This window comes from Acomys russatus, chromosome 25, assembly GCF_903995435.1.
Source record: "Acomys russatus chromosome 25, mAcoRus1.1, whole genome shotgun sequence".
In the NCBI taxonomy this organism is placed as follows: Eukaryota; Metazoa; Chordata; class Mammalia; order Rodentia; family Muridae; genus Acomys; species Acomys russatus.
Window position 1 is genome coordinate 29,476,608 of NC_067161.1, and position 11,683 is coordinate 29,488,290.

The following is an 11,683-nucleotide window of genomic DNA, read 5'->3' on the forward strand; positions in this document are numbered from 1 at the left end:
AGGACATTCTCCACCGTTAAGTGGAGAAGGAGATCTGACTTTCACACAAACTCTGGTGCCCCATATTTGACCATGTCCCTTGGATGGGGACGCCTGGTGGCACTCAGAGGAAGGATAATAGGTCACCAAGAAGAGACTCGATACCCTATGAGCATATACAGGGGGAGGAGGTCCCTCTCAGTCACAGACATAGGGGAGGGGAATAGGGGGGAAGTGAGAGGGAGGAATGGGAGGATACAAGGGATGGGCTAACAACTGAGATGTAATATGAATAAATTAATAATAAAAAAAGGAAAAAATACTTAAGGTGTAACAATTATTGCAAAGGGCTGCCTAAAGGAAAAATGGGTTTACTAGTAGGAACCTCATTTCTATGGTGCACAGTGTACACAAATATCTTTTAATTATCAAGACTGGGAGATCAAAGGATTAAATGAATAACTACAGAAGCAAATTTTATGAAAATGTTGTGTGTGTGTGTGTGTGTGTGTGTGTGTGTGTGTGTGTGTGTAAAGTATGGTATGGACATGAAGGTCAGAGGACAAACTGCAGGAGTCAGTTTTTCCCTGCTACCACATGAATTCCAGGTATTGAACTCAAGTTATCAGCTAGAGTGGGAACAGGTGTCTTTTCTATATGAGTCATCTCCATAGCCCTCTGGTTATTTGCTGATGGTCACCACAGAATCATGATGACAGAGAGGATCATGGAACACCGTAATGACCAAATCCACCCACAGCTCCCAACAGCCAAATGGCCAGTCACTATTCTGAACCTCATGGTAGTCCAGATGATGAACACAATACATCCTGCTACTGCCAAGATAAGCATACCGACGAAATGTCGGTGCAAAGAGGGCTTTACAACATTCCTCCAAAGTCTTAATAGCTTCATCATTTGAGTCAGGCTAATTAATATCCATAAGATAAAACAGGCATCAACTGCAGAGTAAGCCCTGCTTAGTATCAGAACCAGGAAGTAAGAAAAATGCCCTGTAACTCCGAGGAGTCCTTCTATGCCAGAAAACAAAAGATTGGGAGCTCCTGCCATCACAACCTTGTGAAGAGTGACTCCAAGGCAAGGCTTGACGAGGCCATATCCCAGACTGACTATGATGACCAGGATTCGAGCCAGTGTGCGTTTTACTGCTGAGAGCAGCTCTGCAGGGACCAAAGCATCCTGGACAGATTACCTTTTGTGTCAGATAGTAAGAAATTCTTCATAAAACACAGCTTTCTCAAATATTACCAGAAAGATGACATCACCAATTCAAAACTGAATTCTTAGGAGATCTCTCCAATAGCAAGCAGACCGTGCCAGCCAGAGAACACCAAATAACATGTACACAATACACATCACCATGAATAAACCATCAGTGGGTGGCCTTCAAGAGTAAGGTACTCATAGGGACCGTTTACTTCAACTGTCATGGTAAATGGGTTACTTAGTGCTTTTTCTTTTGGTGATTCTTTGAGGATGTGATGCCAACATGCAGGATAAAAGGGTATGGCACATCTTGCCAAGTCTGCAATGGTTCATGCTTTGCAATTCTGTCTCCAGCATAGGTAAGACTTGTTCCATTCTCCTTAGTCTCCCACTATTCTCCTAAAAGAGGAAGTTGATGATGCATAAGATCCCCAGAAAAGCTCTGTGCTTTATAGAGTTCACTACACTTCTGAAACAATTTTGATGATGTTTGGTATTCCCCAGATAAGCCTTTCCCCACCCCACTCCCTTGAGACTTTCCAAATATGTCTCTAACTTCATCTGCCTTAAAGCTGTAGATTTCATTGTAGCAACCAGCACTTTTTAGGAACCAGGTTCTATTTAAAGACAGATCACAAGGCTCTCCGTCAAATTTCTATAATGTAGTAGTATTTCTGAAAAGACTTTTTCCAAAACTAAAATGATTTTCCCTGATGCCTCGCAGCCACCACTATCTTCACAACGAAGGAAAGCTTACCCAAAGCCTTGATGAAAGTTTTTTTGACGTAAAATATATCAGAACAAACTCCTTCCTGTTCATCTCTCTTGTTCATGGTTTGCTCTGAAGCACTGTTGGGTCACAGTGGCTGGAGTGATTGCTCAGCAGCTGAGGATTCCGACTGCTCTTTTAGAGGCCCCAAGTACAGCTTACAGCACCCACAATGGGCAGTTTGCAACTACCTATAACTCCAGTTCCACGAGTTCTGACATCACCTTCTGACCTCTGCAAGGACCTGTGTTCAGGTGTACATATCCACACATGGACAGACATACACAGCAATATAAATTAATAACAATAGATGTTAAAAAATGAGTTGTAGTTTCTATACAATAATACAATAAATTACACAGTACAATTGTATATTTTCCTATGTTCACATTTGCAAAACTTTTTGTACAATGAAGACAATGAACATACCATACTCACTCCTTTCTTTGTATCTCTCTTTAATCTCTTCCTAGCTCTCTTCAAATCAACCATGTCTAAGCCAGCAAACCAATGATACAAATGGTATATAACTACAGGACAATTTGCATTTTACATATATGCAGCCATTCTTCCTATTTTTGAGATTCAGCCACATATAAACCAAGTTAGCCTTGAGTTTGCCACATAGCTGAAGATGACTTTCACCTCGCCTCCACCTTTTGAGTACTGGGATTATAGGGGTGTTTGTCACACCTGGTTTACTCGGTGTTAGCGCTCAAACACAAATGTTCTACTAGCTGATATAAAGCACCAGTCCCTGCATTCACTGATTTTTGCATAAGCATCTTGAGGTTCACTCATGTTCTCACCTTCATTAATAGTTCCCACTGCATGGATATACTATAATTAGCTTATTCATTCATTTGTTGCTAATCATTTTTGTTTGTTTGTTTTCTATTATTGGGAATGATGAACAAAACTGCAGCAAAGAATCATGGATAATGTCCTTTTCTATAGTATACACTATTTTTATTCTTGCCTAAATACCAGGAGAGCAACAGGCAGTTCATATGCACAGGGGTTTTAAGTTTAACTCTTCATTAACCCTTCATAGTTCATTTTGTTGTCTCAACCAGGCTGCAACTTGGCATGTCTGCGCCCAGGGCATAGAATTTCTAATGCGCTCACAACGGAGGACTGTGGAATTCCGAGGTTCTTTGTTGTACTTTATAGGAATGTTTGCAGGCATATCAGGTGTTTCCATCATGGTTCCCCAATGAGGAGTGATATTGAACAACTCTTTATACACTCTTTTCCATTTGTGTATGCTTTGGGGTAAGGTGGATGCTCAAATATTTGTTATTGAGTTATAAATCCCCTTACAGACTAAACACAAGTCTTTTGTTTGTTTGCTTGGCATGTCTATGCCCTATAGTTTTATTATGTTAGAAAGACATTTCTGTCCTTTTTATGCTTTGCTTTTTTGTGTGTGTTATGTTAAGAAACCTTCAATGAACCCCAAGTTAGTAAAATGTGCTCTCCTTATTTTCTTCAAGAAGTTTTCGCTTCACTGTTGTGATTTTAACATATATTTATATTCATACCATGTCCAATTGTAAAACATGCCTTTTCCCATCTTTTAGTCACCATGAAAGGCTGGTCACACAATACAAGTACGCAGAGAGGGAAGTTGACAGTTTGTAAGATGAGGTGTGCTCTCATGACTTTCTTTTGATACACATATCTCAGAATAAAAAAGAAAATTGTGCGACGGAGGCAGAAACAGTAGCAGTCATAACAACTGGGGTTGAATTCCAAGAAGCCTCCCTTCGCCATGAGCAATGGCGTGGAAATATTCAAGGAACTCTATGCTATACTGGACTGTTGGCTTGTAGTGTGTTGAAAGTGGATTAAAAAAAAAAAAAAAAAAAAAAAAAAAAAAAAAAAACTCCGGCTGCAAATAAGGAAGGTTTTGAATATAGAAAGTGATGACATGCTAAATCTTCTGAGATGATATTTAAAACTGAAGACTAAATCATTTAAAACTATAGATGTGTTTGTTGTTTCCTGCCTTCCTTCCTGAAGTACTTTTTCCTCCTGGTGAGTCATAAAATTTTAACTGCAAAGTGCTATGATTCCTCGTCTTTTGAAGAGGTTTGTTCCTGCTGAAATGTAAGTAATACACATTTTTTTTTGGGTAATGACTTTTGAAATATAAAATCTGCAGATGATTTAAAAATTAGCAATAATAGTATTTCAGGGATACTCAACAAACATATCTCCTGGCTTCCAGTTATGTCTAAAGGCAAATGGTGTACAACACACCAAAGGTGTCTGTAGGGAGAATAAAACGTAAGTAATGAATGAACTGTCTGTGAATGCTAGCTACCGACAGGTGTTCCCTGGGTTAACCTTCTGCCAAGTTTGTCAAGGCAATAAATGAGGAAGTGATTTCCGCCTGAATCAGGGATGGACGGAGCTCTCATGACAAAGAGAAGTAGAAAATCCACACAAGTGGAACATGGTTATCTTCTTCAGTAAGACGACCTGTCACACAAAGCAGGGGATCCAAACTCAGGTCCTGATACTTACATAGCAAGCACTTCACCCGCTCAGCCACCTTCCTTATATAGACCCTGTTATTTTTTTTTTTTTAAAGTAAATCCACATTTTGGTAGGAAGTGTTTGTTTATATGCCCCCACTGAGACCCCTGTTATTAGGTAGTTCGTCTACTTTCTATTGCAAGCTTGCAAAAGAAGCACTACCAGGCAGTGCCAATAATTTAATGATAATAATAATAATAATAATAATAATAATAATAATAATAATAATAATAATAAGAGTGATAGTGAAAATATAAAAATGTAGAATTTATTTCAGTACCAAGTGCTGATTGCTGTATAACATGCTAAACTTCTACCTAGCAGAAAGCCACTTACCACTCACTAATGAGGTATGCAGATATGGAAATTATGGCCATGCCAAAGCGGTATGGATAGTGAGGAAGGCACTCTTTATATCAGGTTAATTATGTAGGATTTGGACCTAACAGCCCAATACAACTCTTTCTGATCTAAAATCTTGAGAGTGTATGAAGCCAGTTATCTCAAACAGCTCTTACCATCATACATGAACCAGCACGTATATCTAGAAAGTGTATATAATCAAAGAATAGATGCAAGTTTCTGCATTTATACTGGAAATTTATTTCCAAACAATAATATATTTAAAGAATTTAAGAGCCAAAGATCAGATACGGATATGTGTGCATATATGTGTGTGTGTGTGTGTGTGTGTGTGTGTGTGTGTGTTTGTGTGCATGTGTACATATAAATTTCTTTGTATGTATTTTGTATAGGAATCACATGCACATGTGTGTGCCTGTATATGTATATACAAAAGGTTCTGGAATTCAGATGACTTAGCTTGGGATTTTTAACTTGATTTGGTTGTGAAAGTGTAGTGAATCTGTGGATTTCATACTCTAGACTGTGAAATCTGACCTTGGCTCTGGTTAGCAATGAATAGAGCATTTTCTCTCTTTGCTGCCCATAGCAGCAAATGGCAGCTCCCAGTGAGTCACATGATTACAGGGGTGTCAACAGTGCAGCCTGCTGCACTCTAGGCTGTGATGCTCAGGTGTGTTCCAGCCACTTCGGCTTACATTATTTTCAACTTCCAATGGGGTTATCAGGTTGTAATGCTATAATTAGCTGAGAACCATTTGTGAATATACATTCTGGAGAAAAATAAAGAATTGCTGAGCTAATTATTGGGAATGTGTATATATATATATATATATATATATATATATATATATATATATATATACATATACTGACTTCAAAGAACAGAGAATGACTCACATGCTAGTTATTTTTGGCTGGCATTGGGAGGCAGATATGAACGCACTTTCTCTGAGTATCTCCTTTCCGGGCCATGTTTCACAGTCACTGAACTTCCTTAAATCACAGTTCAGCTAGCTCACAGCTCTGCAACTTCTTATGCTTCATAATTCTATCATGTCACAAGTAAGGCAGCCTTAGCTCATCTTCTTCTATCGCTTCCACTTGCTTCTTTCTTTCTTATCTCTGTTATCATAAATTGAAACCACCTTAGGTCTGACCCACTTTATGGATTGTCAAATGCCTCTCTCCTGAGAAACAGAAAGGCACTGCCAAGTATCTGGCAGGAGGCAATGCTTTATAGAACGCCAGCATACAGTAGGAAAAAAATATATCCCTTTAAAGTTTAACGATCTTTCTCTTCTACAAAAGATACTGAGAGCAAAAAGCTCCTTTTAAAATACCTGCCCATTCACTTCGTTAATATTTACAATTCCTCTTCTGTTGCTAGTGACTTCCCAGATATCTAAGCACATTTCTACAATAAGAGGAAAATTTCCCCAGCCCCTTTCACATACCTTTCAAATAGTGGGTTTGGGGTCCTTGAAGCTACCCGCCTTGTATTATTCTCTCCTCAACACTGTGTTTTAGTGGAATCTATTATGAACTCCACTTGCAAAGGAAAGTGTCTGTGTCTCCTCAGCACTATTTCCTAGATCACCCTGGTAACTTTAGCGCCTTTGTGCCAATAGAGTGCTGCCTGGTATGTTGGAAAAATAAACTAGTTCCACACTGATGGCAGCTCAGGCAACTTGGTGTTATTTACACAAAATAAGATGATACCCTTCCCTGTAGCAGCTGCAGGCCACACATGCCCAGGCTAGTGGGCTGAGTAAGACAGGCCTCAGCACTTCCCAGCCCTCTTTGAGGGAGCTGGTCAGAGCATGTTCAGGACCTTAGAAATCATGGGTCGGTCACTTTCAACTCTATCTTCCACCTAGCCATGTTCAGCCAAGCTACTGTGACCTAGGAAAAATATGTGTAATGAAATTCCGTCCTCTACAGCTCTCTCTGAGCCCAGCTTTATCTACCAAGTGAACAGCAAGCCTCTGCTGCCAGAGCCTGAATCAGTCATACCTCGAAAACTGACAGCAGTGGCTTGAGGAAAGGAACGCACAATGCTATCATTCAGTTTCCACATCTGCTGTCATTGTGAACGTGAACCGTTTGCTCAGCATCCCTGACCTCAGAATCCTGATCAGAAAAACTGAGGGAGGAGCAGGCATCTCAGGGCTTCCATGAAGGACATATGAGAAGTTGGACGTGCGATTTTCAGCATGAGCTGCTGAGAAGTCTCCAACTTGACTCATCTGTTTCTGACATGTATGATATAAACATCACACAAAGAATTTTTTTTACCTTGGTTGTCTACACATACAAATACAGAAAGAGTTTTCCCCTGACATAGGATCCTATGTCACCCCAGCTGTCCTTAAATTTTTTATGTAACTGAAAGCTAGCCCTGAAGTCCTGGTGGTCCTACACCTTCCTTCCAAGTCCTGGGATTATGGAAACATATTGCCCACATCTGGTTTTATGTGGTATTAGAGATGGAATACAGGTTTTTGTACATTCTAGGTAAGAATTTGACTGAGTTGCATCCCCAGACCCCCTTGAATGGATTAAAAACATTTTGTGTGTGAATCAATACTTTTTGAGCAACTACTAAGTGCTAGGCATTTCTCTAAGAAATCAAGGAGATTTCTATATGATCTTATTTGAATTTCCCAACAGCCTTGAGCATTAGGTACCATTATTCATGTTGCTGAGGTAATGAAGCTGGAACACAGAGGCTTGCCTTATCCGGGATTACACAGTTCATGGGACCCATCAAAAGTGGGGTTTTATGACTGTAAAAGAATTCCTTACTACTACACCATTCCAATTTTCCTTTCCATGCAATGCCGAGCACTCTGGCAATCTGGGCTGCTAAGAGAGAAACCCCAGGAGAAGCAAGCGTTGGCATTAGTATTCCGGAGGGAAGCAAAGTTGCTAATAAAAATCTTGGTTAACTAAAAAGAGCTGGAATGGTTGTGTGAACAGGCTTGGACCTCTATCAAGAGAGGCTGGGAAGAGAAGATCAGTACAGCAGAGCTGGGACTACAGAAGATACCTCTGGGTACTGCAGGCTCACTTAAGGACTTGCATGGGTTCTGGCTTCAATATACTCCTACCCATGGCAGGCTCTGACAAAGCTGCAAGCTTTTGGAGATCAGCCCAGAGGTGGGCTTCTGTGCAGTAGAATCACGCTTACTTCATAAAGGGTACTCAAGGCATTTTCACTACCAATTTAAAAAAATTATTTTTTATCACTTTATAATTAGGGGGTTGGGATGGTATGCATGTGGGGGTGTGCAGATATGAGCTCAGGTGCCCTCTGAGTACAGAAGATGGTTTTAGAACCCCTGATTCTGGAGTTATAGGCAATTAGAAGCTACTGGGAACTGAACTCAATCCTATGCAACAGAAATATGCATTCTTGTTGTTTTACTTTTTTTTTTTTTTAAGGCAGGGTTTCTCTATGTAGTCCAGTCAGGCCTAGAACTCACTCTATAGACCAGGCTGCCCTCAAACTCAGAGATCGGCCTGCTTCTGCCTCCCTAATATGCATCCTTAACTCAGCTTTTTCTCCAGTATCTCCACAGACATCTCATCCCATTTTTTTCTACATAAAGATTCAATGTGACTGTGTAGCCTGATTAATTATATTTTAAATAATGACTAATTACGTATCCTAGCATATTCTTGGACTATATTATAAACCTTTGTAAATCTTTGGCTCACTAGGCCAGCTGTGTTTTCAACTAATGGCTGTCCACTCAAAGACCAGGAATAGCATTTCACAGCTATGTCTGTGGACCATCTGGCATTTGTACAGGACTCAGAGAAGCACTTAATATTAAAAAAATCGGGGCAAGCAGGACAGCCAATCTACTCAACAGTTGGCAACAGAAGCCTGCATGGTGCACATTATGCCACATAGTCAGAGCACCCCTTAACTTACATGTACAATTCTGGGAAGGAGTTCTATTCCAAGTTCCTCATGTGCTGGCCTCCATACTTTTGTAACACTAGTGTTGTTGGACTTTGCAAATTAATTTCTAGACATTAAGGATATAATGTAATGTTAGGTTAGAATCTGAAAGACACTGACAAGTCTTAGAGTTTTGTTCAGTATGTATGACAATTTGAAAAGAAGACGGTATATTTGGGAATGCTTTGTGTACTGTTGCTTTCTGCCTTATGAATCTACAGTCAAATCCACTGTTATGGGCAGTGGTCACTTGAGGCACCTGCTGGTTTCTTACCATTGGACTTTAGACCTCTGCTTCCCCACGCTGTTCCTCCAGTATGCTACACCTCTGCACTGCATCAGTAACCTAAGGACAGACGTCTGTGCTTGAGCCTTGGATGGTTGCCTCCCCAGGGCATAATAAAGGGATCTTGTTGTGGTCCCTTGGCATTCTGTTCTTGCCACTGACCTATCATGAAATCATATGAGTATGTCCATTTGGATGCACAGAATATAGAAATCTCCATAGGGTGTTTCCTGTCATCCTTTCATTCTCCCTATTGGCTGGCACAAATTCTTGTATATCAATACGCCCTAAGAAAGGTTTTCTGGATGAATAAGGATTCTGGCAGGCAGTTAGCTAAGGCTCAAATACATCAAAGCAAGCTCCGGACTGTGAGGGTCACCTTCCATAGAGGCTTGTGGAAACCTGTCATTTCCAACACGGGTCTTTAAACTAGACCTTTCCTTCAACACAGGAAAGGCAACTGTGTTATATAACATGTCTCCCCAAAATGTTCTCCGCATTGTGAGAAGCACGGCCATAGATACCACGAGGGAAGCATCCTATTATCCAGGCTGGCCCTTCATGTATGGTAACAGAGGAAGCCTTTTTTTCTGCAGAATAAGCACATTCTTATTTGGGGTCCTCTTCCTCATTCCAGACTGTCCCTTTCCAACCCAAGTACCCGGCAGCCCGCCAGGCACCACACTGACAGAATCAAGTGTTCCGCTCATCACTCCCCAGTCACTCCCCACCGAGCATATTTATTTCCATCCTGAGCAATTCTCTCTAAAGGCAGTGATTGTGAAAATGGACTCTGTTCTCTGTGTTGATAGTGATACGCTAAAAGAATTATTGGGGGCCATGACCTGTGAGTAAAGCCAGCAGAGAGGGAACAAGGGTAACCCACAAAAGCTCCACAGAACAGCATTGCTGTAGGACTCTCCCCAAGTCAACCATAAAAATACTTTATAAATGGAAAGAAGTTTCTGAGGAATAACTTGAGGGTCATCTAGAGACGAGAGATTGAAGAGAAATCTTCGTTTTAGTAAGAAGGAAACAGATAGAATGATCAGAATATTTAAATCTTGATTCTGTCCTACAGTACACATTTTGGGTTTCCCTTGGAGAAATAGTAACTGGAAACAGAAGTTCATGAAAGCCATTGTTTAAACTAGCAGATCATGTTTAAAAAAAAATCTATGATGTGGAGTGAGAAAAAAAGCTAGATATGAGGAGTTATGTGGTGATTGACCACTTACTGACAAGAAGATGTTAACTCATTCACAGAGATGGCCACTAAGGACCACAGTGATGACATCTTTGAACAAGCACAGGCCAGCAGACTATGCTTGAGGCACCAGCCGGAGCACTGTACATGTGTCAACTCATTTAATCTTCAAATATCCCTGGGTGCTAAGTGTTTCTTCAGCAGTTTTGTTTTAATTAAACATTTTATTAAAAAAAAAAAAAAGAACGGTGTTTTAAAAGACAAGTGAGGAGTAATATTTTCTTAACTTTTCTTAAAAATGAAGGAGGCAATTTAAAAAGAAGAGAGAATGGATTATGTAGTTCTCTGTTCTAGAAAATAGGAAACATCAGTCTAGGGAAACAACATGATAGAATAATTTGCAATTCAGTCAACAAGAATTGCTGAAGTATGACTGAAGTCTACAACTTGAAATAGTTGAGTTTATAGCAGCCATGATCTTAGTAAGTAAAAATAAAAAATAAAATGCACTCAGAAATCATACACAGGAGAACATTTTATATTAGTATACCGGAATATTTCAACCTCCCGCTGCATTGTTAGCCTTTCTAGAACGGAAGGCACAGAGGCTAATTCCCTAAAATAGCAGTCTCTGCCGTTATATGAATGGTGGTGAAGCATCAACACTGATCCCGTGTGCTCAATTTCAAATCATCAGCTACACAGTCTGTGAATTCAACCAAGTTACAAAAACTTGCTAAGTGTTATTACCCACAGTTCATACAAGAAACAACTAGGGCTCAAAAAGATTGGATGACTGGTCTATTGTAACAAAAAGCCAGTAAGAACTGAGATACAGATCCATGCTGTTGACCTTTAGAGTCCTGCTTCAATTGTTGTACACAACTAATGTTGAGTTCATAGTTTGTGCCCAGGCTTGTGTTGCAGAGCTATGACACCTTTCAATTGCTGTAAACTACATTCATGTCTCTTTCTCAGGGATACAAACAAGAGTAAAGCAATATACAGAAACTAGCTAGAGAAAGACGGTTTGACAATGACAGCTCCTGTTCCTGCTTAGAATTCGCGACTACAGCATCCAAGTGTTTAGCAGCTACATGGTTCTAGCCTAGGTGAATAAGGCAGTGCACACAGCCATACAATGCATGTGATAGCAGTGTCTTTGGCTCTATGTGCCACTGGTGAATTAAAAAAAAAAACCTTTGTTATAAATTGGAATGTCCTACATAAATGTTAAAATATAATTAATAATAATAATAGTAATAATAATAATAATAATAGGAGGAGGAGGAAGAAAAGGGGAAGGAAGGAAAAAAGATAAAAGGACGAATAGAA

At 39.9% G+C, this 11,683-nt stretch overlaps 1 pseudogene; it reads right to left on the reverse strand.

The window, feature by feature from the left end:
• Positions 1-555: 555 nt before the first annotated feature.
• Positions 556-2,808, reverse strand: LOC127207882 (transmembrane protein 87A-like; annotated as a pseudogene).
• Between the last annotated feature and the right edge of the window lie 8,875 nt (positions 2,809-11,683).